Raw genomic sequence first — 26,546 nt, forward strand, 5'->3', positions numbered from 1 at the left:
ATAAGGGTGGTGTCATCTGCATATCTGAGGTTATTGATATTTCTCCTGGCAATCTTGATTCCAGCTTGTGTTTCTTCCAGTCCAAAGTTTCTTGTGATGTATTCTGCATGTAAGTTAAATAAGCAGGGTGACAATATACAGCCTTGACGCACTCCTTTTCCTATTTGGAAGCAGTCTGTTGTTCCATGTCCAGTTCTAACTGTTGCTTCCTGACCTTCATATAGGTTTCTCAAGAGGCAGGTCAGGTGGTCTGGTATTCCCATCTCTTTCAGAATTTTCCACAGTGTATTGTGATCCACACAGTCAAAGGCTTTGGCATAGTCAATAAAGCAGAAATAGATGTTTTTCTGGAACTCTCTTGCTTTTTCCATGATCCAGCGGATGTTGGCAATTTGATCTCTGGTTCCTCTGCCTTTTCTAAAACCAGCTTGAACATCAGGGAGTTCACGTTTCACATATTGCTGAAGCCTGGCTTGGAGAATTTTGAGCATTACTTTACTAGCATGTGAGATGAGTGCAATTGTGCAGTAGTTTGAGCATTCTTTGACATTGCCTTTCTTTGGGATTGGAATGAAAACTGACCTTTTCCAGTCCTGTGGCCACTGCTGAGTTTTCCACATTTGCTGGCATATTGAGTGCAGCACTTTCACAGCATCATCTTCCAGGATTTGATACAGCTCAACTGGAATTCCATCACCTCCACTAGCTTTGTTCGTAGTGATGCTTTCTAAGGCCCACTTGACTTCACATTCCAAGATGTCTGGTTCTAGATTAGTGATCACATCATCATGACTATCTGGGTCGTGAAGATCTTTTTTGTACAGTTCTTCTGTGTATTCTTGCCACCTCTTCTTAATATCTTCTGCTTCTGTTAGGTCCATACCATTTCTGTCCTTTATCGAGCCCATCTTTGCAAGAAATGTTCCCTTGGTATCTCTAATTTTCTTGAAGAGATCTCTAGTCTTTCCCAATCTGTTCTTTTCCTCTATTTCTTTGCATTGATCGCTGAAGAAGGCTTTCTTATCTCTTCTTGCTATTCTTTGGAACTCTGCATTTAGATGCCTATATCTTTCCTTTTCTTCTTTGCTTTTTGCTTCTCTTTTTTTCACAGCTATTTGTAAGGCCTCCCCAGACAGCCATTTTGCTTTTTTGCATTTCTTTTCCATGGGATGGTCTTGATCCCTGTCTCCTGCACAATGTCATGAACCTCTGTCCATAGTTCATCAGGCACTCTGTCTATCAGATCTAGACCCTTAAATCTATTTCTCACTTCCACTGTATAATCATAAAGGATTTGATTTAGGTCATACCTGAATGGTCTAGCGGTTTTCCCTACTTTCTTCAATTTAAGTCTGAATTTGGTAATAAGGAGTTCATGATCTGAGCCACAGTCAGCTCCTGGTCTTGTTTTTGCTGACTGTATAGAGCTTCTCCATCTTTGGCTGCATAGAGTATAATCAGTCTGATTTCGGTGTTGACCATCTGGTGATGTCCATGTGTAGAGTCTTCTCTTGTGTTGTTGGCAGAGGGTGTTTGCTATGACCAGTGCATTTTCTTGGCAAAACTGTATTAGTCTTTGCCCTGCTTCATTCTGCATTCCAAGGCCAAATTTGCCTGTTACTCCAGGTGTTTCTTGACTTCCTACTTTGGCATTCCAGTCCCCTATAATGAAAAGGACATCTTTTTGGGGTGTTAGATCTAAAAGATCTTGTAGGTCTTCATAAAACCGTTCAACTTCAGCTTCTTCAGCATTACTGGTTGAGGCATAGACTTGGATAACTGTGATATTGAATGGTTTGCCTTGGAGATGAACAGAGATCATTCTGTCATTTTTGAGATTGCATCCAAGTACAGCATTTCGGACTGTTTTGTTGACCATGATAGTTACTCCATTTCTTCTGAGGGATTCCTGCCTGCAATAGTAGATATAATGGTCATCTGAGTTAAATTCACCCATTCCAGTCCATTTTAGTTCGCTGATTCCTAGAATGTCGACGTTCACCCTTGCCATCTCTTGTTTGACCACTTCCAATTTGCCTTGATTCATGGACTTGACATTCCAGCTAGAAAGCATATTTAAAAGCAGAGACATTACTATGCCAACAAATGTCCATCTAATCTATGGTTTTTCCAGTAGTCATGTATGAATGTGAGAGCTGGACTACAAAGAAAGCTGAGTGCCAAAGAATTGATGCTTTTGAACTGTGGCATTGGAGAAGACTCTTGAGAGTCCTTTGGACTGCAGGGAGAACCAACCAGTCAATCCTAAAGGAAATCAGTCCTGAACATTCATTAGAAGGACTGATGTTGAAGCTGAAACTCCAATACTTTGGCCACCTGATATGAAGAAATGACTCATTGGAAAAGACCTTAATGCTGGAAAAGACTGAAGGCAGGAGGAGAAGGGGACGACAGAGGATGAGATGGTTGGATGGCATCACTGACTTGATGGACATGAGTCTGAGCAAGCTCTGGGAGTTGGTGATGGACAGGGAAGCCTGGTGTGCTGCAGTCCATGGTGTCACAAAGAGTCACACACTACTGAGCGACTGAACGAACTGAACTGAAACAAATATTCCAATAAAATCTTATTTTAAAAATGGCTCAGTGCTTCCACTGCAGGTGGCACAGTTTCCATCCTTGTTTGGGAACTAAGATCCCATATGCTGCCTGGTGCAGCTGGAAAAAAAAAAAGACATTAGACTATGAGTTGGCTACATTTAATTACCAAGTGGGTTCTGAGCATCCATGAAGCCACGACAAAATGGAAAACACAAAGTACTACAAAACATATCATCCATGAGCTATGATCCAGATCACCCATGTCAATTTCTAGGGAGAAATAGAGCAACTGGTAGTGATGTGAATTTGAAGGCAGTTATCACATAGAAGTTGAAGGAAATTCATCACTTGATTCTCATTTTAGTAACAGAAGGAGGACAATTGTGCAGATTTTGATGCGAAACTCTCTACTGAAGATAGCAGAAACAGCAGCATATTTCAAGCAGCATAAGGACAATGCAGTAAATGAAATCCAAAGTCAAGGATTAGAGAAAGAATGAACCTGTCAGTCCTGGCTGGTCCTTCTCAGGGTCCAGTGAGAGGCTGGGAGAGACAAGGAGAATCTCATTGTCATTCTGCACAGAAAGCCTTTCTACAAACTGATGGACCATCTGTTTTAAAACAATTCAGTAGGTATTTCATGCGAGTTTGTCACTCTTTAGTTCTGCAGCATATTTAATTTGTAATTTAAGAAATTAAAGGGTGTTGATTTATTAATTGACTTGTAGCATAGAATCCTATTAATGCTGGCATCCTAGCTGCAGATTTGACTTTATAGTAGAAATCATTCCAAGGTCTATGGAAAGAGACAGGGCTTTTTACAAAACCAAGTGTGTTTCTATGCCTGTTCTGTGAGTCTTTGCCAGTGGGATAGCTTTCATTAGCATTCATGGCTTCTTGCTTTTGTCTTTACTTTTTTCAATAAACATCTTATTTTTGAAATATAGTTTTTTAAGGCAAATAATCAGGGCTAATTTTCAGGGAAACATGCTTAAAACAAGACATTTGACGGCCCTGAACTGAGTGGTAATGATTATGCAGCAGGCAGAACTTTGAGTCTCTTGATAGACAGATTTCTTTCATCAAAAAAAATAACCAGTATCATCAGCATCCAACCCAAACTTCATCCACTTTTTCCATTTGTAGCAAGAACAATTTGATGCCTAAATTTCTGGCTTGTATTAAAAGCTTATGAATCTGAGATCCATAAATTGAAGCCTACTGCATCATTGTTGATATATTTTTCTTCCCAAAGACTTCAAAGGAATGCTTCCCCTTACCCCCTGTCATTTTTCTGGTACATAAAGAACTTCAATTTTAAGATAGGAGACTTCAATTCTAACCGTGCATTTCCTGGATTCCTACCCGCTGTGTGCAGGAAGTCTCAGACATTAAAGCTGAGATAACAAAGACCTAGTTCAGGAAATGGATAGTCTAGGTAAGGGCTGTGACAAGGACACAAACGTCCAGAACTCAGGGGAGGCACAGATGACGATGATGGATTATGGAGAAGTGGGGGTTGTTGCTTGCTTTTTAGACAAGATCCTATCTGATTGGGAGTGGGGAGAATCAGGAAAAGCTCTTTTTTTTCGTTAATGTTTACTTATTTATTTATCTGTGTCAGGTCTTAGTTGCAGCATGCAGGGTCTTCATTGTGTCTTATGGAATTTTTCATTGATGTGCATGGGCTCTAGTTGTGGCTTAAGGGCTCAGTAGTTGAGGCACGTTGGCTTAGTTGCTCTATAGCATGTGGGATCTTAGTTCCCTGACCAGGGATTGAACTTGCATCCCCTGCACTGGAAGGAGGATTCTTAACCACTGGACTACCAGGGAAGTCTCAGGAAAAGCTGTTTAAAGGAGGTGAGAAGTTTGGTATATAGAAACAGGGTGACAACTTGAGGAAATTTAACTTATCACACTCAACATACTCAAAATGGGTATCTAATATTTGGAAAACATCTTTAGCTCTACTGCAGATTTAACACCCAAATTTTAGGTGAGTAGCAGAAGAAATATTTCCTTGATAGAGTTATGCAAGCCAGGAAATGGAGTGTCCCTTCAGGTTGCTATTGGGAAGAGAAGGTCTCATTCCTTTTCCAAGATCAACTCATAACTGTGCTTGGAGGAGAGTTCAGTTGGAGTCATTGTACCTGCACCTCCAACTGTCTGTTCATGAGAGGCACTGCCCTTGAGTCACCTTGGAATAGTAGGTCAGTGTTAAAGTGTTATACAGTTGTGGTAGCTTTTAGGTGTTTCTTTCTTTTTTTTTTTTTCTTAAAAAAAATTAATTTGTTTATTTTAATTAGAGGCTAATTACTTTACAATATTGTAGTGGTTTTTGCCATACATTGACACAAATCAGCCATCGGTGTACATGTGTTCCCCATCCCGAACCCCCCTCCCACCTCCCTCCCCCTCCCATCCCTCAGGGTCATCCCAGTATACCTGCCCTGAGCACCCTGTCTCATGCATTGAACCTGGACTGACAATCTATTTCACATATGGTAATATACATATTTCAGTGCTATTCTCTCAAATCATCCCACTCTTGCCTTCTCCCACAGAGTCCAAAAGTCTGTTCTTTATATCTGTGTCTCTTTTGCTATCTTACATATAGTGTCATCGTTATCATCTTTCTAAATTCCATATATATGTGTTAATACACTGTATTGGTGTTTTTCTTTCTGACTTCATTCATGTAATAGGCTTCAGTTTCATCCACCTCATTAGAATTGATTCAAATACATTCTTTTTAATGGCTGAGTAATATTCTATTGTGTATATGTACCACAGCTTTCTTATCCATTTGTCTGCTGATTGACATCTAGGTTGCTTCCATGTCCTGGCTATTGTAAACAGTGCTGCGATGAACATTGGGATGCATGTGTCTCTTTCAATTCTGGTTTCCTCAGTGTGTATGCCCAGTAGTGGGATTGCTGAGTTGTAAGGCAGTTCTATTTCCAGTTTTTTAGGGAATCTCCACACTGTTATCCATAGTGGCTGTACTAGTTTGCATTCCCACCAACAGTATAAGATGATTCCCTTTTCTCCACACCCTTTCCAGCATTTATTGTTTGTAGACTTTTTGATAGTAGCCATTCTGACCGGTGTGAGATAATCTGCAATTCAAGTAATGACCATGCTAGGAATGACCCTACTTCAAGTGAATTTTCAAAGGAAGATGAACTTGCAGTTTCAAATATGTCATCCAATTAAGGCCATAGCTAATGGAAGCTTTACTGATTTCTTGAGAAATAGCTTATAAAGAAAGCTTTAGCTCATAGATCCAAAGTAATGGAAGGATGACAAAGAAGAGAGTATGGTGTATATAAAAATGATTTAAAACCCTGGCTGGTCTTCATTTTAATAAGTCATTGACTGACAGGACATTCATAACCTTAACACTCCAAAAAGAAGACTTAGCATGAGAGGAATAGCTTCTGTACAAGATCGATCTGTTGAAATAATAGGAAAAACCCAAAGGAAAACCTGAAATATTAAACTGTAAGATAAACAGATCTGGAACAAGTCCCCAGTTTATGTTAAGCTTCCTTATTTGTTTGAAGAGAAGCTGAAATGATCAGATGAGGATCGTGTGATGTGAAAAGGAAGGTTGAGTAGGGAGCCAGGAGACTGTTTTCTTCCATTCATTTCTTTTGCCACTCTTTGAATTTAAGTTTTTTCATTTGTAAAAAGAAATCATCTACTGCCATAAATCTCACAAATCTCTCCTAGGGCTTTTGTTGGAATAAAATCAGATAAAAGATGCAGGAACTTCTTGGAGAAGGGCAGAGAATAAGCCAGTAATATTCATTACCATTTATATACAGAATGCTTCATGTATACCAGACACAGTCTTTCAGTATATTATCTTAGCCCCAGAACAATCTTGAAGCAGGTGTATAAATATATACAATCACTATTCTATCAATTAGGACACTAAGGGTAAGAAATGCTACGAATTTGCATATAATCATGGCAGTAAATGATAAAGCCACGGTTCTCTGATTCCATTGCTAACCAATTATATAAGCATTTAGAACTGGTAGTATCTAATGGGCTACTGTGTTCAATTCTATTTACAAGGTGCACCTGTTTTCTTACGTTTCTCTTTCATTCCAAATCATGTTTCTCCGTTTCACACCAGTTCCTTTCCTCAGCACCACTGAACTTTATCTTGGTCTAAACACTCTCCCACTGATATTTCTTACAACTCAGATAGTTTTTAAACATCTTTCCAGTCTCATTTCAAACACACCATCATAAAAACGGGATACTACACTTACCTCTGTATTCCTAGAATTAGCACAAAGCTGGTCACTTAGTAGGTGTGTAAATATACCATTCAATATTTATATTCAATGAAAGATTGAATGAAGGAAACAGAGAATAATAAAATGTTCAGGTCAATGCCATGTGGCACAGCAGACATCCAGACATCCAAATCTACTGTTCTTCCTACTTTCCCACTGGGTAAGTTGATTTCCTGTCAAAAATAATGGATTTTGAAGCTGAATACTTTAATCATAATCCATTAATTAAAACCTCAGTGATTCCCTAAATTAGTCATGCACTGTAAAAATAGAATGATATATTATTTTGGTTAAGAAGAAAAATCAGCTGATAGGAATGTGGAAAAAGCTAAAACAAGATTTGGGACCAATTAATGATATGAGAATGAGAAGCTAGAAGCAATATGCAGATATTAGAGAGAAGGCTCAAGGCTACTTTATATTAATTTTTGCAGCATATGGGATACTTTGTGTCAACCCAGTTTGAAGAATATAAAATTCTTCCTCCTACTTAACTAGGCAATGTTCAGTTTCCTTCTGACAGGGTACAGCACTGTTAAACTGAAAGGTGGAAAAATGCAAGAATGAAAATTACTATATATGAAGAGAGTTTTTTAAAAACTGTATTTAGGTGAGCTTGTAGTGCAGAGGCAGAATAAACATTTTAAACAAGATAAGATATTTCTGTCCATTAAGAAATGGGATAATTTCAAAAAGTGACATCACCATAGCACTGATGGCATGATGTATTATCCATGTCAGGCTTCCCTGGTGGCTCAGTGGTAAAGAACCTGCCTGCCAGTGCAGGAGACGCAGGTTTGATCCCTGGGTTGGGAAGTTACCCTGGAAAAGGAAATGGAAATCCAGTCCAGTATTCTTGCCTGGAAAATCCCATGGACAGAGGAGCCTGGTGAGCTACAGTCCATGGGGTCGCAAGAGGGTTGGCCATGACTTAGCGACTAAACAATAACAAAAACAATTATCCATGTCTGTGGGACAATCCATTTTCTTTTTTCTCTCTTTAGTATGAAGCAATCATTATGCCATCTAGTGTTTATTAAAATCATTGACAAGAGATATATACCAATATCAGAAGAAATGTTTCACATTTACTGTAAGATTCATTTTTTCAACTTAGAGCCCATATTCCAGTGGCTTGGTAAACTGGAAGGTTAATCTAACATGCTCACTGTAGAAGGATAGGTTCAGATAAAGTTGGAATGAAAAAAAAACCATGTGTGTTTTTTTAATTTTTCATGATGGAAGATTTCAAACACATAAAAGGTATAGAGAATTACACAGGAAACCACAAGTTTCATTTGTTTGCGGTTTGAACAATTTGAACTCAGTTTGAACAATTATCAGCTCAAAGCCTATTTACAATGTCCTCTCTCAGTAGATTATTTTGAGGCAAGTTCATTAAAAAAAACATTTACAATGTTGTATTAGTTTCAGAGGCATGGCAAAGTGATTCAGTTATACATATATTAATTCTTTCTCAGATTCTTTTCCTATATAGGTTATTATAAAATATTGAGTAGAGTTCCCTGTGCTATACAGTAGGTCCTTGTTGGTTATTTCATATATAGTAGTGTGAGTGTTAATCCCAAACTCCTGACTTATCCCTCCTCTCCATGTTTCCCCTTTGGTAACCATAAGTTTGTTTTTAAAATTTGTGTATCTGTTTCTGTTTTTTAAATAAGTTCATTTATATAATTTTTAAATTAAATTCCATGTATGGGAGATATATTTGTCTTTCTCCATCTGACTTACTTCACTTAGTATGATAAACTCTGAGTCCATACATGTTGCTGCAAATGGCATTATTTCATTCTTTTTTATGACCATCGTGTATATGTACCACATCTTCTTCATTCATTCCTCTGATGATTGACATTTAGGTTGCTTCAGTGCTTTGGCTTTTGTAAATAGTGGTACTGTGAACATTGGGGTCCATGTATCTTTTTGAATTATGGTTTTGCTTGGTTCTATTTTTAGTGTTTTAAGGAACCCCCATACTGTTTTCCATAGTAGTCATACCAACTCACATTCCCACCAGCAGTGTAGGAGCGTTTCTTTTTCTCCACACTCTCTCCAACATTTATTGTTCATAGGCTTCTGACCAGTTTGAGGTAATACCAAACAACCCAATCAAAAAATGGACAAAAGATCTAAATAGGATTTCTCCAAAGAAGACATACAGATGGCCAAAAAAACACATGAAAAGATGCTCAGTGTCACTAGTTATCAGAGAAATGCAAATCAGAACTAAAATGAGTCAGTTCATTTTTTTACTGAAGCAAATCTTATGATATTCTTGATATTCTTTAATCCAAAAATATGTTAGTATGCATCCCTGAAGCATAAGGGGCCTTTTAAAATACAACCAGAACATCATTATTAAGCTTAAAATTATTAACAATAATTTTTTCATAGTATCAACTATTCAACGAGTGTTCAAATTTGTCTGAGTCATAATTTTTGTACAGTGGGTTTGTATGAATTAAGAGCCAAATGAGGTCCATACGTTGCAACTTGTTGATATATTTTTAAAAGTTTTTTTTTTAACCCAGAGGTTCTTCTTTCTTTAATTTTTCATTATAATTGTTTCTTAAGGAAACTAGGGTACTTGTCTGCTAAACTTTACATATTTTGAAAATTTCTAATTGCATCCTAGTAGTATATGGTTTCACATCTTACCTTTTCTTTTTCCTGTTAACTGGTTATTGAGATTTAGAGGTTTGATCATTCAAGTTTAAGGTTTTGATGGTAATAGTCCTTAAGTGGCTTTGTGTGCTTCCATCAGAAGGCAGCTTATCTGGTTGGTGTTCTATGATATTTATAATCATTTCCTAGATCAATGATCAATAACTAATGATCATTGCCTAGATCTAGATTCATTATCTCAATTCTATGATATTTATAATCATTTCCTAGATCAATGATCAATAACTAATGATCATTGCCTAGATCTAGATTCATTATCTCATTACAGTTTGCAAATATGGTGATATTCTATCACTTTCTCATTTCTTATCTAAAATATTGTCAAATTTCCCATCTTCAGTGATTGTCCTGAGGCATATTCAAGTGCATAGACAAGATAACTACTTGACTCATAATTTAACCTCATCAGTTTTCAAAATGACTAATTGATTCTTTCCAAATGTGACTGGCTTCCAAATATGACCAGTGAGATTTTTTTTTTAGTTTCATTACTAACTAATGAATTTAAACATATTTGATGTCTTTCAATTCATTGCAGTCAGCTGTTCTTTCATGCTCAAATTGTTCCTTTGTTGGCCAGTTACAGACTCTTCAACTCGTTTGATTTGATACTTTAGGCTCATTTTTGCATTACAAGGTATTTTAGGCTCATCTTGTACATTTCTTGCTCGAGACCTGGAATCAGCCATTTACCCAAGAAATGCTGATTTCTTTTAGTACAAAATAGTGGTTATAGGGTATAACCTGGACTCTAGGAATGCTCTTTGCTAACGTATTGTTATTAAACCCTTTTAATGGATAGAACTAAGACATATATATGCATATGTATATATTTTAAAACTATATTGATAGTATATGTTAGTGCATTTTCAATAAAAAATTTAGATTATAGAGTTTTAACTTGATTCCTTGATTTTATCTTTTTTCTTCAGGCTGAAAATCTTAACAATATTCATAGAATTACTTATTAGATTTCTCCTATAGAATACGTGATAGGTACAGAATATCAGTACCAGTATTATTACTAAAAATAATTTAAAATTTATTTTGCTTGTTTATAGGGTCTATACTGCAAGAGATGTATCACCAGATTACCATAGTTTAAAGTCACTTGAAACACTTCCTTACCATCAACTGGATGAATAGGTAGGTCTCATTTTATTTTGCTTTGATTTACAGGGATTGCTTTTTAAAGAAAGTTTGAATTATAAGTATTAAGTAAAGTTGTGTTATATCATGTAACAGTTATAATCTACACTTCCTTTGCTGTCACTTAGTGTTAGTTTTATATATAATCATACATTCAGTTCTCACAGTCAATAATTATGCCAATTCTTCAGATATTTGGTCATCTGAGTCATTTTCTAATGGATCCTTCAGGAAGGGCGTATGAGCACCACACTCCTGAGTGCTTACATGTTCATAATAGTTTGTATATGACTTTAAACTTGAATGTTTTACTGCATATAAAATACTTGGTCACCTTTTCATAGCTTTTGTAATATAATTGTTACTCTATTGTCCTGTGGCATAAAATGTTGCTGTTGAGAATTCTAATGTCACTATTTTCTTTCACTAATGAGGGCTTGGTCATTTTGCTTTGATGTTCAAAGGTCTTTTTTACCTTTTAAGTTTGATAGATTTACTAAATTATGTCTTGTTTTGGCCACTGTGGGTTGATTTTCTAGGGTCCTCATGTGCCCTTTAAATATATAGATTCAGATCTTTATATCAGGAGCATTTTCCAGAATAAGCTATTGCTTTCTCTCCAGTCCTTTTATCTTTTTCTTTATTTCATTTCTATTTTAAAAATTTCTTCCTGTTCTTTCTTATGATACTATTTGTCCTTGTGTTCTTCTTACTTTTGTTCATTTCTGAAATTATTTTTTTCTTTTAGTTCTAATTCTTAACCTCTCTCAGACCACTTTCCATACTTTCTTTTGCCCAATCACGTCATTTTCTAATCCTGATTTATGGCATTCTTCCATAGCTTCTATAATTATGTCAAATTCTCTTAGCTCATTTGGAAGTATTAAGTGAGTGAGTAAGTGAAGTTGCTCAGTCATGTCCGACTCTTTGCGACCCCATGGACTGTAGCTTACTAGGCTCCTCTGTCCATGGGATTTTCTAGGCAACAGTACTAGAGTGGATTGCCATTTCCTTCTCCAGCGGATCTTCCTGACCCAGGGATCGAACCCGGGTCTCCCGCATTGTAGACAGACACTATACCGTCTGAGCCACCAGGGAAGTATTAGGTTAAGATATTTATTATTTTATGGTCATGTCTTTATGTTATGATTTCATTGTCTATAGCAGGGATCCCCAACCTCCAAGATCTAGTGCCTGATGATCTGAGGTGGAACTCAGAAATAAAGTCCACAGTAAATGTAATGTGCTTGAATCATCCCCAAACCATTGCCCCCACTGTCTGTGGAAGAACTGTCTTCCATGAAATGGGTCCCTCATGCCAAAAAGGTTGGGGACTTCTGGTATAGAAATAGTTCTCTGTCCATTATTAACTTTCCCCTTAAAATAATATTATATAGATTCAACCATAATCACTGCTGAGGTCATGGTGTTTCGTGCTCTTCCAGGGGAGGATGTCTGAAATATCTTTCCTAGATTGAATGCTCTAGGGCTCCATTTTCCCTTGTTGTTATGGCATGTACGGCTCTTTCTGAGATATGTTGTCTCCACCCCGACCACCCCCACCCTCTCTATCTTAGTCTGGCTCTTCTTTTCCTTTTGCCTTTGGTGTCCTTATGTGTTCTGTTTCCGTGCAATGCCCAGCGGTTTCTCTTCTGTCTGGGGATTTATCCTGTAGTCTCTGCTTTATGAAAGTTACGTGGAGTATTTTAGTGCAGAATTATCCATACTCATCATATATTCATTGTGAATGTTGGCTTTTAGAATTACAAAGATTTCATCATCTTTTAATTTTACGTTTTATAGACTTGCCTGTTCATAGTAGCTTTATTATTTTTAAATTAATTTTTATTGGAGTATATAGTCACTTTACAATGCTGTTAGTTTCTGCTGTACATCAAAGAGAATCACCTTTATGTATACATATTTCCCATCTGTTTTGGATTTCGTTTCTTTATCTTTTTTAAATGCATTGTGATCTGAGCTATCTGAGAGTTGGCAGGGCGTCTGGAGCCTGCCAAGCCCCTTCCCAGTTTTAGCAGGTCTTTTCCGATGGACCTGCAGAGCTTTCCATGCTAAGAGGAGACTCTTCCTTTTGGGAGTGGGTACCCGATGGTGATCCAGTTTCTGAGATGTTGATTGGAGACCCCTTGTGTTTTTCTTCCTACTGGAGTTGTCATTACATGTCTTGTTGCTGCTAGTGTCCTGGCCACTCCTGCTTGTGGTTGTAGATATTGTCTTTAGGGTTTTGTTGTTGTTGCTGACTCAGTTGTTGTGTTTTTGTTGGGGGTGATCTGAGGAAATGGAGAAAATGTGTGATTGCCACCCCTGCTAGCCTTCTATCTCTGGGTGATTTGGGAGCAAAAGTGCTGCTGTGGATATTTTAAAACATGTGAAACCTGAGATGAGATTGTACTTGTTTTTCTTTGTAACAGTTTTGTTCCTCCCCATCCCCCACCCCCAAACATATAAGATAATATACACAATCTTGTTTGAAAATACAATGTAAATCATTGAGTGGGATTTGGAAAATATCAAGGATCTCAGGAGAAAATGCTGTTTTGTCTATGCTTGTCATATTATGGAATAAATCATTCCAATCCCCTTCAAAATACAGAGAATTATGACCTTTTTCCCTAAGATAAGCCTCTCAGAAATTCATGCTTACTGAATGTATGAATAATAAGCCAAGAAACACAAACTGGAGGAATTAAAAGGAAATGAACTTCCACATTTTAAAAATCTGCCTATTCTTATTCTGTTGCTGTGTAGTGTGGGATTTGCCAAAAATCTTATATCATTTACTTTTATTCAAAGTGATTAATGACAGCTAATTTCTTATGATAGTATAACAATCAACTTATGTAACTTTTTTTGTCTAAAAAAGATCTGATTCATTTCAGGGAATAGATAAGTACAATATGCAACACACAATCATGTCAACCTAAATCTCTGTTGTGTATACAGCTAGTGCCAAAGTCTCTTTGACTTGTCAAACTTCCTTAATTTCTAAACCAGAAAGACTCCTTCAGGTGTTTTTTTTCCAATTAAAATTCTATTTCCACCAAAATACATGGACAAATGGTTCCCCCAACATGCACTGCTTAGCCTGCACTCTTTCCTAAAAAAAAAAAACCCAAAAAACTACTGATTTCTTTTCACATATCAGTCATATATTTATTTATTTATTTGGCTTAACAAGTCTTAGCTGTGGCATGCGAGATCTAGTTCCCTGACCACCGTTTGAACCTGGGCCTCCTGCATTAGGAGCATGGATTCTTACCCACTAGACCACCAGGGAAGTCCCTCATTCTTACATTTATTAATGGCTTAATCCTTGAAAGGCAGTATACCAGATACATTTCAGCTATTTTTATTCATTTCCTGTGGTCACAACTATGCAATATAAGTATTACTATCTCCATTTTATAGATGAGACGCTTGAGGTTCAAAGACTTGTGGTATTTTCTTCAAGAACTAATAATAAGTTGATGAAAAAAATTGAATTCCGTTCTAACTTCCAAATCTGGCCACTTGACATTGGACTGAGTTGGCTCATTTAATTTAGTGTTTCTTTACTTTCTGCCCCTCTTACTTCCTCCTCTCCTCTCTTTCTTTCCCTCCCTCCATGTCTCCCCTCCTCTCTCCCATCCTCCCTTATTTTGTTCCTCCCACATTTACTCTAAGTCTGGCACTGTTTTAGATGATGGGAAAACAGCAAGAAATACACCATTTCTGCCTTCAGGAATCTTGCATTTGAGGTTGGATTGTGTTTAGAGACAAACAAATAAACAAATTTGTGTATGTATGTGTGTTCAGTGTATCAAATAATGATCAGTACTAACTCCCCACGACTCCCCTCCCCACCATCAAAAAAGACAGAAGGATATGAGACTAGAGAGTGCTTTGCAGTAGAAGACTGTTACTTTGAGTAAAGTATACCTAACTCAATGAAGCATAAGACCCATACATTTGTTGGGGTGGCCAAAAAGCTCATTTGGATTTTTCGAAAGCAATTTAAAATTCTTTCCACAAGTTTCTCTTCCAGACGAATCTTTACAAAAGTGAAAAATAAATTGTCATTTACATCGTTCTTTTCTCTGTAAGTTCTAAATGCTTGTAATTAACATGTAGCAATAATATACTATCTTCTGTCCACTGCTCCCTAAACATTGCCTTGGCAACCTGTTGATAAGACAAAATTGAATGATTACCACAGTTAAGAGCAACAGCATCTCAACAGAGTTTTGACCAGATTTCAAGGGAGAAAGGCCAGATTTTATTAAGAGTTTGCAACTTGGTTTAAAGTGGGGGCTTGATGAGGACTGTGACATAACAGTTTGGATTGGTGGAAGCAGCAAAGCAAAAAATTTGAGGCAAGGAATTTAGAGTCTCAAGGAAGCATAAACAAATAGTGATGCTTCATACGGAAGCCCTTCCTGGGTCTTTCCAGAGTTTCCTGTATTGATTAATCAAGTCATATGCAGGCAAGAGTGTCCTGGAATAGTAAAATTATGCTAATACAGTTATGAAGACCAGTGGGTTAAAGAAAGTGAAAGTGAAGTCGCTTAGTCCTCACCGACTCTTTGCAGCCCCACGGGCTGTAGCCTACTAGGCTCTTCTGTCCATAGGATTTTCCAGGCAAGAGGACTGGAGTGGGTTGCCATTTCCTTCTCCAGGGGATCTTCTCAACTCAGGGATCGAACCCGGGTCTCCCGCACTGCAGACAGACGCTTTATCGTCTGAGCCACCAGTGAAGCCAACAGAACAGTGGGTAGTGAAGTCATATTAATGCAGATGCTTTGATTGTATACATTAAATACATAAAATCTGGGTTGAAAATCTTTATGTGATTCTCACACATCATAATATGGATACCTTTTTTAATTTCTGAGAAGATCGATTTGAAAATTATATGAAATGTCCTGATTAGAAATGATGGTCTGTGTCATAGAGAACAGACTTATGGACATGGGGAGAGGGGAGGAGAGGGTGAGATATATGGAGAGAGTAACATAGAAACTTACGTTACCATATGTAAAATAGACAGACAGTGGGAATCTGCTGTATGTCTCAGGGAACTCAAACAGGGTCTCTGTATCAACCTAGAGGGGTGGGATGTGGAAGGAGATGGGAGGGAGGTTCAAGAGGGAGGGGACATATGTATAGCTATGATTGATTCATGTTGAGGTTTGACAGAAAACAATAAAATTCTGTAAAGCAATTATCTTTCAATTAAAAATTAATTAAAAAAAGAAATGATGGTCTGTTTCATATTTATTTCCTCTATATTCTGTTTTGAAATTTCAGTAGCATTTAAAAATATTTATTTATTTATTTGGCTACACTGAGTCTTAGTTGTGGCTCATGGAATCTTTAGTCTTTGTGGTGGCACGTGAACTCCTTCAATTGTGACATGTGGGATCTAGTTCCTTGACTAGGATCAAACCCGGCCCCCCTGCATTGAGAGCTGGAGTCTTAGCCACTAGAACATCAAGGAAGTCCCTTCAGCAGCGTTTTGGCATCCCTTCTTTTCCTCATCTGGCCTCACCATCTGGAATAGGACATGAAATTTTGTTTCTGACCCATCTTAAATCTGTACACATAGATTACATGAAACTATATTGTTCCACTTGCCAACACTGGCTCTGGTTCATGCAACAGAGATTCTAGGCCAACCTGTATTTTCCTTTGCTACATTGTCATTTGGTTCTTGATCCCCAGGTCTTTGCTTCTCATCACCCCTTTTTAAATGTGCCCCCAATTTTACACACTGCTTCCTACATATGTGGTCCCTTTAGGGCATCAGTGGTGGTTAGAATCGGGGTGAGGAGGAGGAATGGAAAATAATTGGTTGGCAAGTTCCCTGAAATATTTTTAAGATGCTTTGGCCAATTTGGAGAAGTGGGTCATAATTTATGTCATAGACTGGCTCATTCATCCTCTTTGATGCATTTCAGCTACAGCAAAGTTGTCACAATAAGGAAGTTATAAATCTTTCTACATGTTAACATTCAAATTTAATTAATACTAATGGGCAAAGCTGTCTTTAGGGGCAGATGACATGATAAGGAATGAAGTCTGAGAAGCAGATAATAAAGGTAGGGTGTCAAAGTATTGTTTCAGAATCAATCCAGGTTTATTGCCAACAGTATTACCCTGTGTTTATACTGTCCAGATTTTGCTCTTTAGAATGGCCCTGCCACTGTTTGGATTTGGGGTTTTCTAATGTGCTGCGATTCATGGGGTCGCAATGAGTCGGACACTACTGAGTGACTGAACTGAACTGACTGAACTGAATGTTTATTTTTAATTTATTTTTAACTTTGTACAGTTCTTCTGTATATTCTTACCACCTCTTAATATCTTCTGCTTCTGTTAGGTCCCTACCATTTCTGTCCTTTACTGAGCCCATCTTTGCATGAAATGTTCCCTTGATATCTCTAATTTTCTTGAAGAGATATCTAGCTTTACTCTATTACTTTGCATTGATCGCTGAGGAAGGCTTTCTTATCTTTCCTTGTTAGTCTTTGGAACTCGGCATTCAAATGGGTATATCTTTCCTTTTCTCCTTTGCTTTTCACTTCTCTTCTTTTCACAGCTATTTGTAAGACCTCCCCAGACAGCCATTTTGCTTTTTTGCATTTCTTTTTCTTGGGGATGGTTTTGATTCCTGTCTCCTGTACAATGTCATGAACCTTGGTCCATAGTTCATCAGGCACTCTATCAGATCTAATCCCTTAAATCTATTTCTCACTTCCACTGTTTAGTCATAAGGGATTTGTTTTAGGTCATACGTGAATGGTCTAGTAGTTTTCCCCACTTTCTTCAATTTAAGTCTGAATTTGGCAATAAGGAGTTCATGATCTGAGCCACAGTCAGCTCCTGGTCTTGTTTTTGCTGACTGTATACAACTTCTCCATCTTTGGCTGCAAAGAATATAATCAATCTGATTTCAGTGTTGGCCATCTGGTGATGTCCATGTGTAGAGTCTTCTCTTGTGTTGTTGGAAGAGAGTGTTTGCTATGACCAATGCATTCTCTTGGCAGAACTCTATTAGACTTTGCCCTGCTTCACTCTGTACCCCAAGGCCAAATTTGCCTGTTACTCCAGGTGTTTCTTGACTTCCTACTTTGGCATTCCAGTCCCCTATAATGAAAAGGACATCTTTTTTGGGTGTTAGTTCTAGAAGGTCTTGTAAGTCTTCAAAGAACTGTTCAACATCAATTTCTTCAGCATTACTGGTCTGGGCATAGACTTGGATTACCGTGATATTGAGTCGTTTGCCTTGGAAACGAACAGAGATCATCCTGTCGTTTTGAGATTGCATCCAAGTACTGCATTTCGGACTCTTTTGTTGACCATGATGGCTACTCCATTTCTTCTAAGGGATTCCTGCCCACAGTAGTAGATATAATGGTCATCTGAATTAAATTCACCCATTCTAATCCATCTTAGTTCGCTGATTCCTGGAATGTCGACGTTCACTCTTGCCATCTCCTATTTGACCACTTCCAATTTGCCTTGATTCATGGACCTAACATTCCATGTTCCTATGCAATATTGCTCTTCACAGAATCCAACCTTGCTTCTATCACTAGTCCCATCCACAGCTGGCCATTGTTTTTGCTTTGGCTCCATCCCTTCATTCTTTCTGGAGTTATTTCTCTACTCTTATCCAGTAGCATTTTGGGCACCTACCAACCTGCGGAGTCCATCTTTCAGTGTCCTATCTTTTTGCCCTTTCATACTGTTCATGGGGTTCTAATGGCAAGAATACTGAAGTGGTTTGCCATTCCCTTCTCCAGTGGACCACATTGTGTCAGAATTCCAGTTGAGCTGTTTCAAATCCTGAAAGATAATGCTGTGAAAGTGCTGCATTCAATATGCCAGCAAATTTGGAAAACTCAGCAGTGGCCACAGGACTGGAAAAGGTCAGTTTTCATTCCAATCTGAAAGAAACACAATGCCCAAACTACCACACAATTGCACTCATCTCACACACTAGTAAAGTAATGCTCAAAATTCTCCAAGCCAGGTTTCAGCAATACGTGAACCGTGAACTTCCAGATGTTCAAGCTGGTCTTAGAAAAGGCAGAGGAACCAGAGATCAAATTGCCAACATCCGCTGGATCATGGAAAAAGCAAGAGAGTTCCAGAAAGCATCTATTTCTGCTTTATTGACTATGCCAACTCCTTTGACTGTGTGGATCACAATAAACTGTGGAAAATTCTGAAAGAGATGGGAATACCAGACCACCTGACCTGCCTCTTGAGAAACCTGTATGCAGGTCAGGAAACAACAGTTAGAACTGGACATGGTACAACAGACTGGCTCCAAATAAGAAAAGGAGTATGTCAAGGCTGTATTTTGTCACCCTGCTTGTTTAACTTATATGCAGAGCATATCATGAGAAACGCTGGGCTGGAAGAAGCACAAGCTGGAATCAAGATTGCCAGGAGAAATATCAATAACCTCAGATATGCAGATGACACCACCCTTATGGCAGAAAGCAAAGAAGAACTAAAGAGCCTCTTGATGAAAGTGAAAGAGGAGAGTGAAAAAGTTGGCTTAAAGCTCAACGTTCAGAAAACTAAGATTATGGCATCTGATCCCATTACTTTATGGGAAATAGATGGGGAAACAGTGGCAGACTTTATTTTTCTCGCCTCCAAATCACTGCAGATGGTTATTGCAGCCCTGAAATTAAAAGATGCTTACTCCTTGGAAGGACAGTTATGACAAACCTAGATAGCATATTCAAAAGCAGAGACATTTTGTCAACAAAGGTCTGTTCTAGTCAAGGCTATGGTTTTTCCAGTAGTCATGTATGGATGTGAGAGTTGGACTGTGAAGAAAGCTGAGCACCAAAGAATTGATGCTTTTGAAGTGTGGTGTTGGAGAAGACTCTTGAGAGTCCCATGGACTGCAAGGGATCCAACCAGTTCTAAAGGAGATCAGTCCTGGGTGTTCATTGAAAGGACTGATATTGAAGCTGAAACTCCAACACTTTGGCCACCTGACATGAAGCACTGACTCATTTGAAAGGACCCTGATGCTGGGAAAGATTGAGGGCAGGAGGAGAAGGGGACAGCAGAAGATGAGATGGTTGGATGGTATCACCAACTCAATGGACATGGGTTTGGGTGGACTCTGGGAGTTGGTGATAGACAGGGAGGCCTGGCGTGCTGCGGTTCATGGGGTCACAAAGTCAGACACGACTGAGCAACTGAACTGATACTGATAATGTTTATTTAAAAAAAACAGACATCTCTACCTTTCCTTTAGAAAATGCAGGGGAACAAACTCAGACTCACCAAGTTGCTCAGGCAAGATTTTAAAACTTTTACTCTCATTCCTGACATCCATCAGTATAATTGTAGCCCTAGTTTCTTTTGTGTATTTAGCTAAGACGATGCCCAGAGGCTGTGATTTCTATATGGTCCTTGGGCTTAAACTCATGTTGCCTCAGTAGCACTGAGCTATATTGGTATTAATTCATCCAGCATTTTTACATGTGAAGAGGCAGCCTAAATGATGACCTCCCTAAAATCCACAAGACAAGTCCCTTTTGAGATAGTGAATAATCACTGAAGATTTGAACAAAAACAGCACACCCAGGACCATGTCATTTCAGTTGTGTTTAATGTGCAATATTATACACTGATGGGTGATGGAAAAGAAAGCTTTATTGAACTTCTCTCTTTGGCTGAGTTCTGTTCAGCATCAGAACAAGTCCAAGTAAGGCCTGATGAACTGAGGTGACTCTTTAGTGAATTTAAAAATGTTGATCTACTCTAGGTCACATCTTTCCCCAGAAACAGTCTCACTGATGATCTGAGTAACTTGAAGCTACCTGTAGGGTATGAATAGACTGTCCCAGCCAGGTCCCATTTGGTTTAACTTATCTTCCTTTCCAGGATCTACTTAGAGTCTCTTCCCTTCCTTCTAGGCCTAATGGTTTACTCAGATCTTCTGCATTGTAGGAAGGTTCTTTACCAGCTGAGCCACAAGCAAAGCTGTTAATATGCTGCTATCTCCCTAAATTATTGTGCTCATTTCACATGCTAGTAAGATTATGCTCAAAATCCTTCAAACTATGCTTCAGCAGCACATGAATGGAGAATTTCTAGATGTACAAGCTGGATTTCAAAGAGTTAGAGGAACCAGAGATCAAATTGCCAACATTCATTGGATCATGGAAAAAGCAAGGGAGTTCCAGAAAAGCATCTAACTCTGCTTCATTGACTATGCTAAAACTTTTGACTGTGCAGATCACAACAAACTGTGGAAAACTCTTAAAGAGATGGGAACACCAGACCACCTTACCTGTCTCCTGAGAAACCTGTATATGGGTTGAATGTAACAGTTAGAACCAGACATGGAACCATGAACTGGTTCAAAATTGGGAAAAGAGTATAACAAGGCTGTATATTATCACCCTGCTTATTTAACTTCTGTGCAGAGTACACCATGTGAAATCCTAGGCTGGATGAGTAAAAAACTGGAATCAAGATTTCAGGGAGAAATATCAACAAGCTCAGATATGCAGATGATACCATGCTAATGGCAGAAAGTGAAGAGGAACTAAAGAGCCTCTTGATGAAAGTGAAAGAGGAGAGTGAAAAGCTGACTTGAAACTCAACATGACAAAAACTAAGATCATGGCATCTGGTTCCATCACTTCATGGCAAATAGAAGGGGAAAAGTGGAAACAGTGACAGATTTTATTTTCTTGGGCTCCAAAATCACTGCAGACAGTGACTGCAGCCATGAAATTAAAAGATGCTTGCTCCTTGGAAGACAAGGTATGACAAACCTAGACAGCATATTAAAAAAGAGACATTACTTTACCAATCAAGGTCCGTATAGTCAAAAGCTATGGTTTTTCCAGTAGTCATGTACAGATGTGAGAGTTGGATCATAAAGAAGGATGAGAGCCAAAGAATTGTGGCTTTCCAATTAGTGCTGGAGAAGGCTCTTGAGAATCCCTTGGACTGCAAGGAGATCAAACCAGTCAATCCTAAAGGAAATAACTCCTGAATATTTATTGGAAGGATTGTTGCTGAAGCTGAAGCTCCAATATTTTGGCCACCTGATATGAAACACTGATTGGAAAAGACCCTAATGCTGAAAGAGATTGAAGGAAAAAGGAGAAAGGAGCGGCAGAGGATGAGATGGTTAGATAGTATCACCAACTCAAAGGAATGGAATTCGAGCAAACTGTGGGAGATAGTGGAGCACAGAGAAACCTGGCATGCTACAGTCCATGGGGTTGCAAAGAGTTGGATGCAACTTAACAACTAAACAACAACAACAATCTCCCTAAGGCCATTAAAAAATTCTGGTATCTGATTTTAGCTTCCCATTAAGATGGTGAGCTAGGATGGGTTGTTAGTGTTCTCTTTTCAAATCAAGTATAGGGAAACTAGAAGTGAGAAGAAAGCATGGATTTGAGAACTAACAACAATAGCATGAACTTTCTGGTAAGAGTGAATGGTGTGGTGACTGCTGTGTGTGGATGGGGTAAAGGTGGAGGGTAGATTGGAGGTACCAGGGTTAATTTGAGGAGGACACTTCAGGGGCAGTCAGAGTACAGACTGGAGAAGAGCTTTTATGTTTTATTCTTGCTTCTTCCTTGTGTGGCTTTGAGTCAATAGTTGATGGATCCTTTACCACAGAAATCAACTATTAGCACCCTGGCCTCTGGTGCTGGGGCCTTTGGAGTAATGTGAGGGCAGAGTGAACTGCTTACAGAAGTGAGGAACTTATCAAAATAGACAAGGAGTGCCAGACACAGTGTGGCACTGTCTTTGCTTCTATGCTTCTGAACCCCCATGGCTAGTAGATTACAACTGATGGAGATGAATTACTAACAATGCCTATTTTTTTGACAAAAAATTTACTTAGTAGTTATATAGAAAATAATAACTGTATGTGTTGCTCAAACATGAACCCTATTGTATACATGATTACCTAAAAGAAATAGAAGTCTTAACAAAGATAATCTAAAGATCATATAATTTCCAAAATGTTTTAGCAGTAACTACTGATCCTGTAAAAACTTGAAGTAAAAGCTCATTGTTAAAATATCAGATGTTAATTGGAGTTTTCATTTTACTTGCCATTGTTGTCATCATTTTAATTTAATGAAGGTATTCTAGCAAGGCTAAACTGAGTAATGTTATACTATATTAAAATTTATCCATTGGTGAAAATTAGAGTTTTTTTTTCTAATTTCTAAAAAAAAAATGCCTATTTTTGTTTTTACAATGCCTACTTTTAAAAGGTGTTTAAAGATGAATCCCTGACCATCACAGGGGCCTCATTAAGTGCCAAGTATGATGTATATCATAAAAAACAAACAAACAAAAAAAACCCTCACACCAAGATGCTGGAGTAAACTTTAAGAACACCAAAGACAGAGTGAATGATAACAGTTTCTAGAGAAAAACAGAAGATCTCCTGTAAGGAATCAATAAGCAAATACTGAAGTAGTAGTCCCAGATACAAGAAAACAATGGCTTAATATTTAAAAATATTGGAGAGAAATGAACTTTGAGCCAAGAAGTTTATATTTAATTATATTGGCATTTAAACATGAGGGTATAAATAAAAAATTAAGTGCTTCTTTCAAGGATATTGTTTGGCACAGCAGTTCAAGATCAATAGGGCAATTTCATGCTTGCTGGGGACCCAGGCTCCTTCCATCATGTTGGTGGGATATCCATCTAGGGTTCTGGCCTCAACTGTGTGATCCATGATGGTTACTCCAGCCATCACCATTATGGCCGTATTTCAGCCATCAAAAATGAGATAGAGAAAGCTGTGCCATTTCGTCTTTTAAAAAGTTATAGCTAGGACTTCCCTGTTGGTCCAGTGGTTAAGAATATGTCTGCTGATGCAGGGGACACAGGTTCAATCCTTGGTCTGAGAAGATTCCACATGCAGCAGGGCAACAAATCCCATGCTCCACAACTACTGAGCCCTCAGGCTCTTGAGCCCGTGCCTCACAAGAAAAGAAGCCATTGTAATGAGAAGCCTGCACACCACAACTAGAGAAAGCAATGAAGACACAGTGCAACCAGAAGAAAAAAAGTTACGACTAACAGATGAACACGTCACTTCCACTCATATTCCATTGACTAGAACTTAGTCACAAAGTCATGTCTAGTTGCCAGAGAGGCTGGGGAAGGCAGTGTTAATTCTGGCTGTATGTGAGTCCAGCCAAAAATTCAGAGGTTCTGCAATAAATTAGAAAAGGGGGAAAAGTGGAGAATTTTTTTTAACCACCATTATATATCCCAAACCAACAATATTCTCTTTAAGGTAAGGAAAAGACAAGAATGTCGACTAGTACCACTACTGTTTAACATAATTCTAGTGAATGCTATAAAGAAAGAAAAAGAAGTTATTAAGAAAGAGATGAAACTTTCATTATTATAGATAATATAATCTACCTAGGGAAAAAACAACAGAATCAGTCTGTAAGCTACTAGAGCAATTAAGGGATTTTTAGGATTGTTGTTGGATATGTCAGTTTACAAAAATTGATTTTTATATGCTTGTATTAACTGTCTAGAAAAATACAATAAAATAAGACGTGATTCTTAATTCCAATAAAATTTAAAGATATTTAGGTTTTAATAAAGAATGTGTGAGTGTGTTCAGTCACTTCAGTCATATCTGATTCTTTGCAATCCTGTAGATTGTAGCCCAACAGGTTCCTCTGTCCAGGGGATTCTCCAGGCAAGAATTCTGGAGTGGGTTGCCATGCCCTCCTCCAGGGGATCTTCCCAACCCAGGGATTAAACTCATGTCTTCTGTTTCTCCTGCATTGCCGTGGAAACTTTACCACTGAGTCCCCTGGGAATCCCTAGTAAAGAATACGCAAAACTCTTCTTGAGAAAAAATTTAAACTGAATAAAATACAAAGAAATACATCCAAATAAACAATCCAGTGTCTCTGGGGGGGGATATTAATATTGTAAAGATGTCCTCCCAAATTAATTTTATAATTCTTCTCAAATTTATATATTCAAGGAATCTCAATCGAGGTTCTTAGTTGAACTAATTATAAAGTTTATGTGAAAGATTAAAGATCTATGAATGGCTTAATCTGTCTGTAGAAAAGACAATTTAGAGAGGGTTTTTATCTGACCAGATATTGATATATTGTGAAGCCACAGTAATTTCTTAAAATTCAAAATTTTTAAAGGTGATGAAAGCAAGCAAATAGGTTATTGGAATAGAATAGATAATTCAGTGACTTAATATATGATAAAGGTTCTAAAAATAAGTGAAAGACTGCATCTTAGATGATAGTGGGAAAGCAGATTCTCCATATAAAGAAAAATGAAAGTAATACCTATCTAACACCACATGCAATGGTGGACTCCAAATGGATTAAAGACCTCAATGTGAAAAGTATGCATTAAAATGTAATCGAAGATAATGTAGGAGAATATCTCCTTTTATAAAAAAAGTTTATTTTATTGAATAAAAGCTGGACAGGAGGGTATCTGCCTTTATCTCCTTTTCCTGACTTAAAAAAACCCAAAACTTTATTTTTTATTGTATTGGGGTGTAGTCTGTTAACAATGTTGTGATAGTTTCAGGTGAACAGCAGAGGAACTCAGCCATATTTATACATGTATCCATTCTCCCCCTTCTATAGTTGAGTTACAATGTTGTGTTAATTTCTGCTGTACAGCAAAGTGATTAAATTTGACTCATTGGAAAAGACCTTGATACTGGTAAAGACTGAAGGCAGGAGGAGAAGGGGATGAAAGAAAATGAGACAGTTGGATGGCGTTCACCAACTTGATGAGTTTGAGCAAGTTCTGGAAGTTGGTGCTGGACAGAGAAGCCTGGCATGCTGCAGTCCATGGGGTCACAAAGAGTCAGACACGACTGAGTGACTGAACTGAGCTGATATATCCTTTATTATATTCTTTTCCATTATGGTTTATCCCAGGATATTGAATATAGTTCCCTGTGCTATACTGTAGGACCTCGTTTATTTATTTTTTAAATACATTTATTTATTTTAGTTGGAGGCTAATTACAATATTGTAGTGGTTTTGCCGTACATTGACATGAATCTGCCATGGGTGTACATGTGTTCCCCATCCTGACCCTCCCTCCCACCTCCCTCCCCATCCCATGCCTCTGGGTCATCCCAATGCACCAGCCCCGAGCACCCTGTCTCATGCATCGAACTGGCGATCCATTTCACATATGATAATATACATGTTTCAATGCCATTCTCCCAAATCATCCCACCCTCGCCCTCTTCCAAAGAGTCCAAGACACAGATGTTTATTTATCCTATATATAATAGTCTGTGTCTACTAATCCCAACTTCCCAGTCCATCCCTACCCTACCATACCCTCCTCCCCATTAGCAGCCACAAGTCTGTTCTCTATGTCTGTGAGTCTGTTTCTGTTTCATAGATAGTTTCAGTTCAGTTCAGTTCAGTTGTTCAGGTTCACTTGTGCCATATTTTAGATTGCACGTGTAAATGACATCATATGGTATTTGTCTTTCTCTTTCTGACTAACTTCACTTAGTATGATAATCTCTAGGTTTATCTATGTTCCTGCAAATGGCATTATTTCATTCATTTTTATGACTAATAGTCCAGTGTATATATGAACCATGTCTTCTTTATCCATTCATCTGCCAGTGGATTTTTGAGTTGTTTCCATGTGTAGCTACTGTGAATAGTGCTGCTATGAACATAGGGGCACACATATCTTTTTCAATTATAGTTTTGTCCAGATATATGCCCAAGAGTAGGATTGATGGTCATATG

The sequence above is a fragment of the Oryx dammah genome, unplaced genomic scaffold (genome assembly GCF_014754425.2).
Source record: "Oryx dammah isolate SB20612 unplaced genomic scaffold, SCBI_Odam_1.1 HiC_scaffold_10, whole genome shotgun sequence".
In the NCBI taxonomy this organism is placed as follows: Eukaryota; Metazoa; Chordata; class Mammalia; order Artiodactyla; family Bovidae; genus Oryx; species Oryx dammah.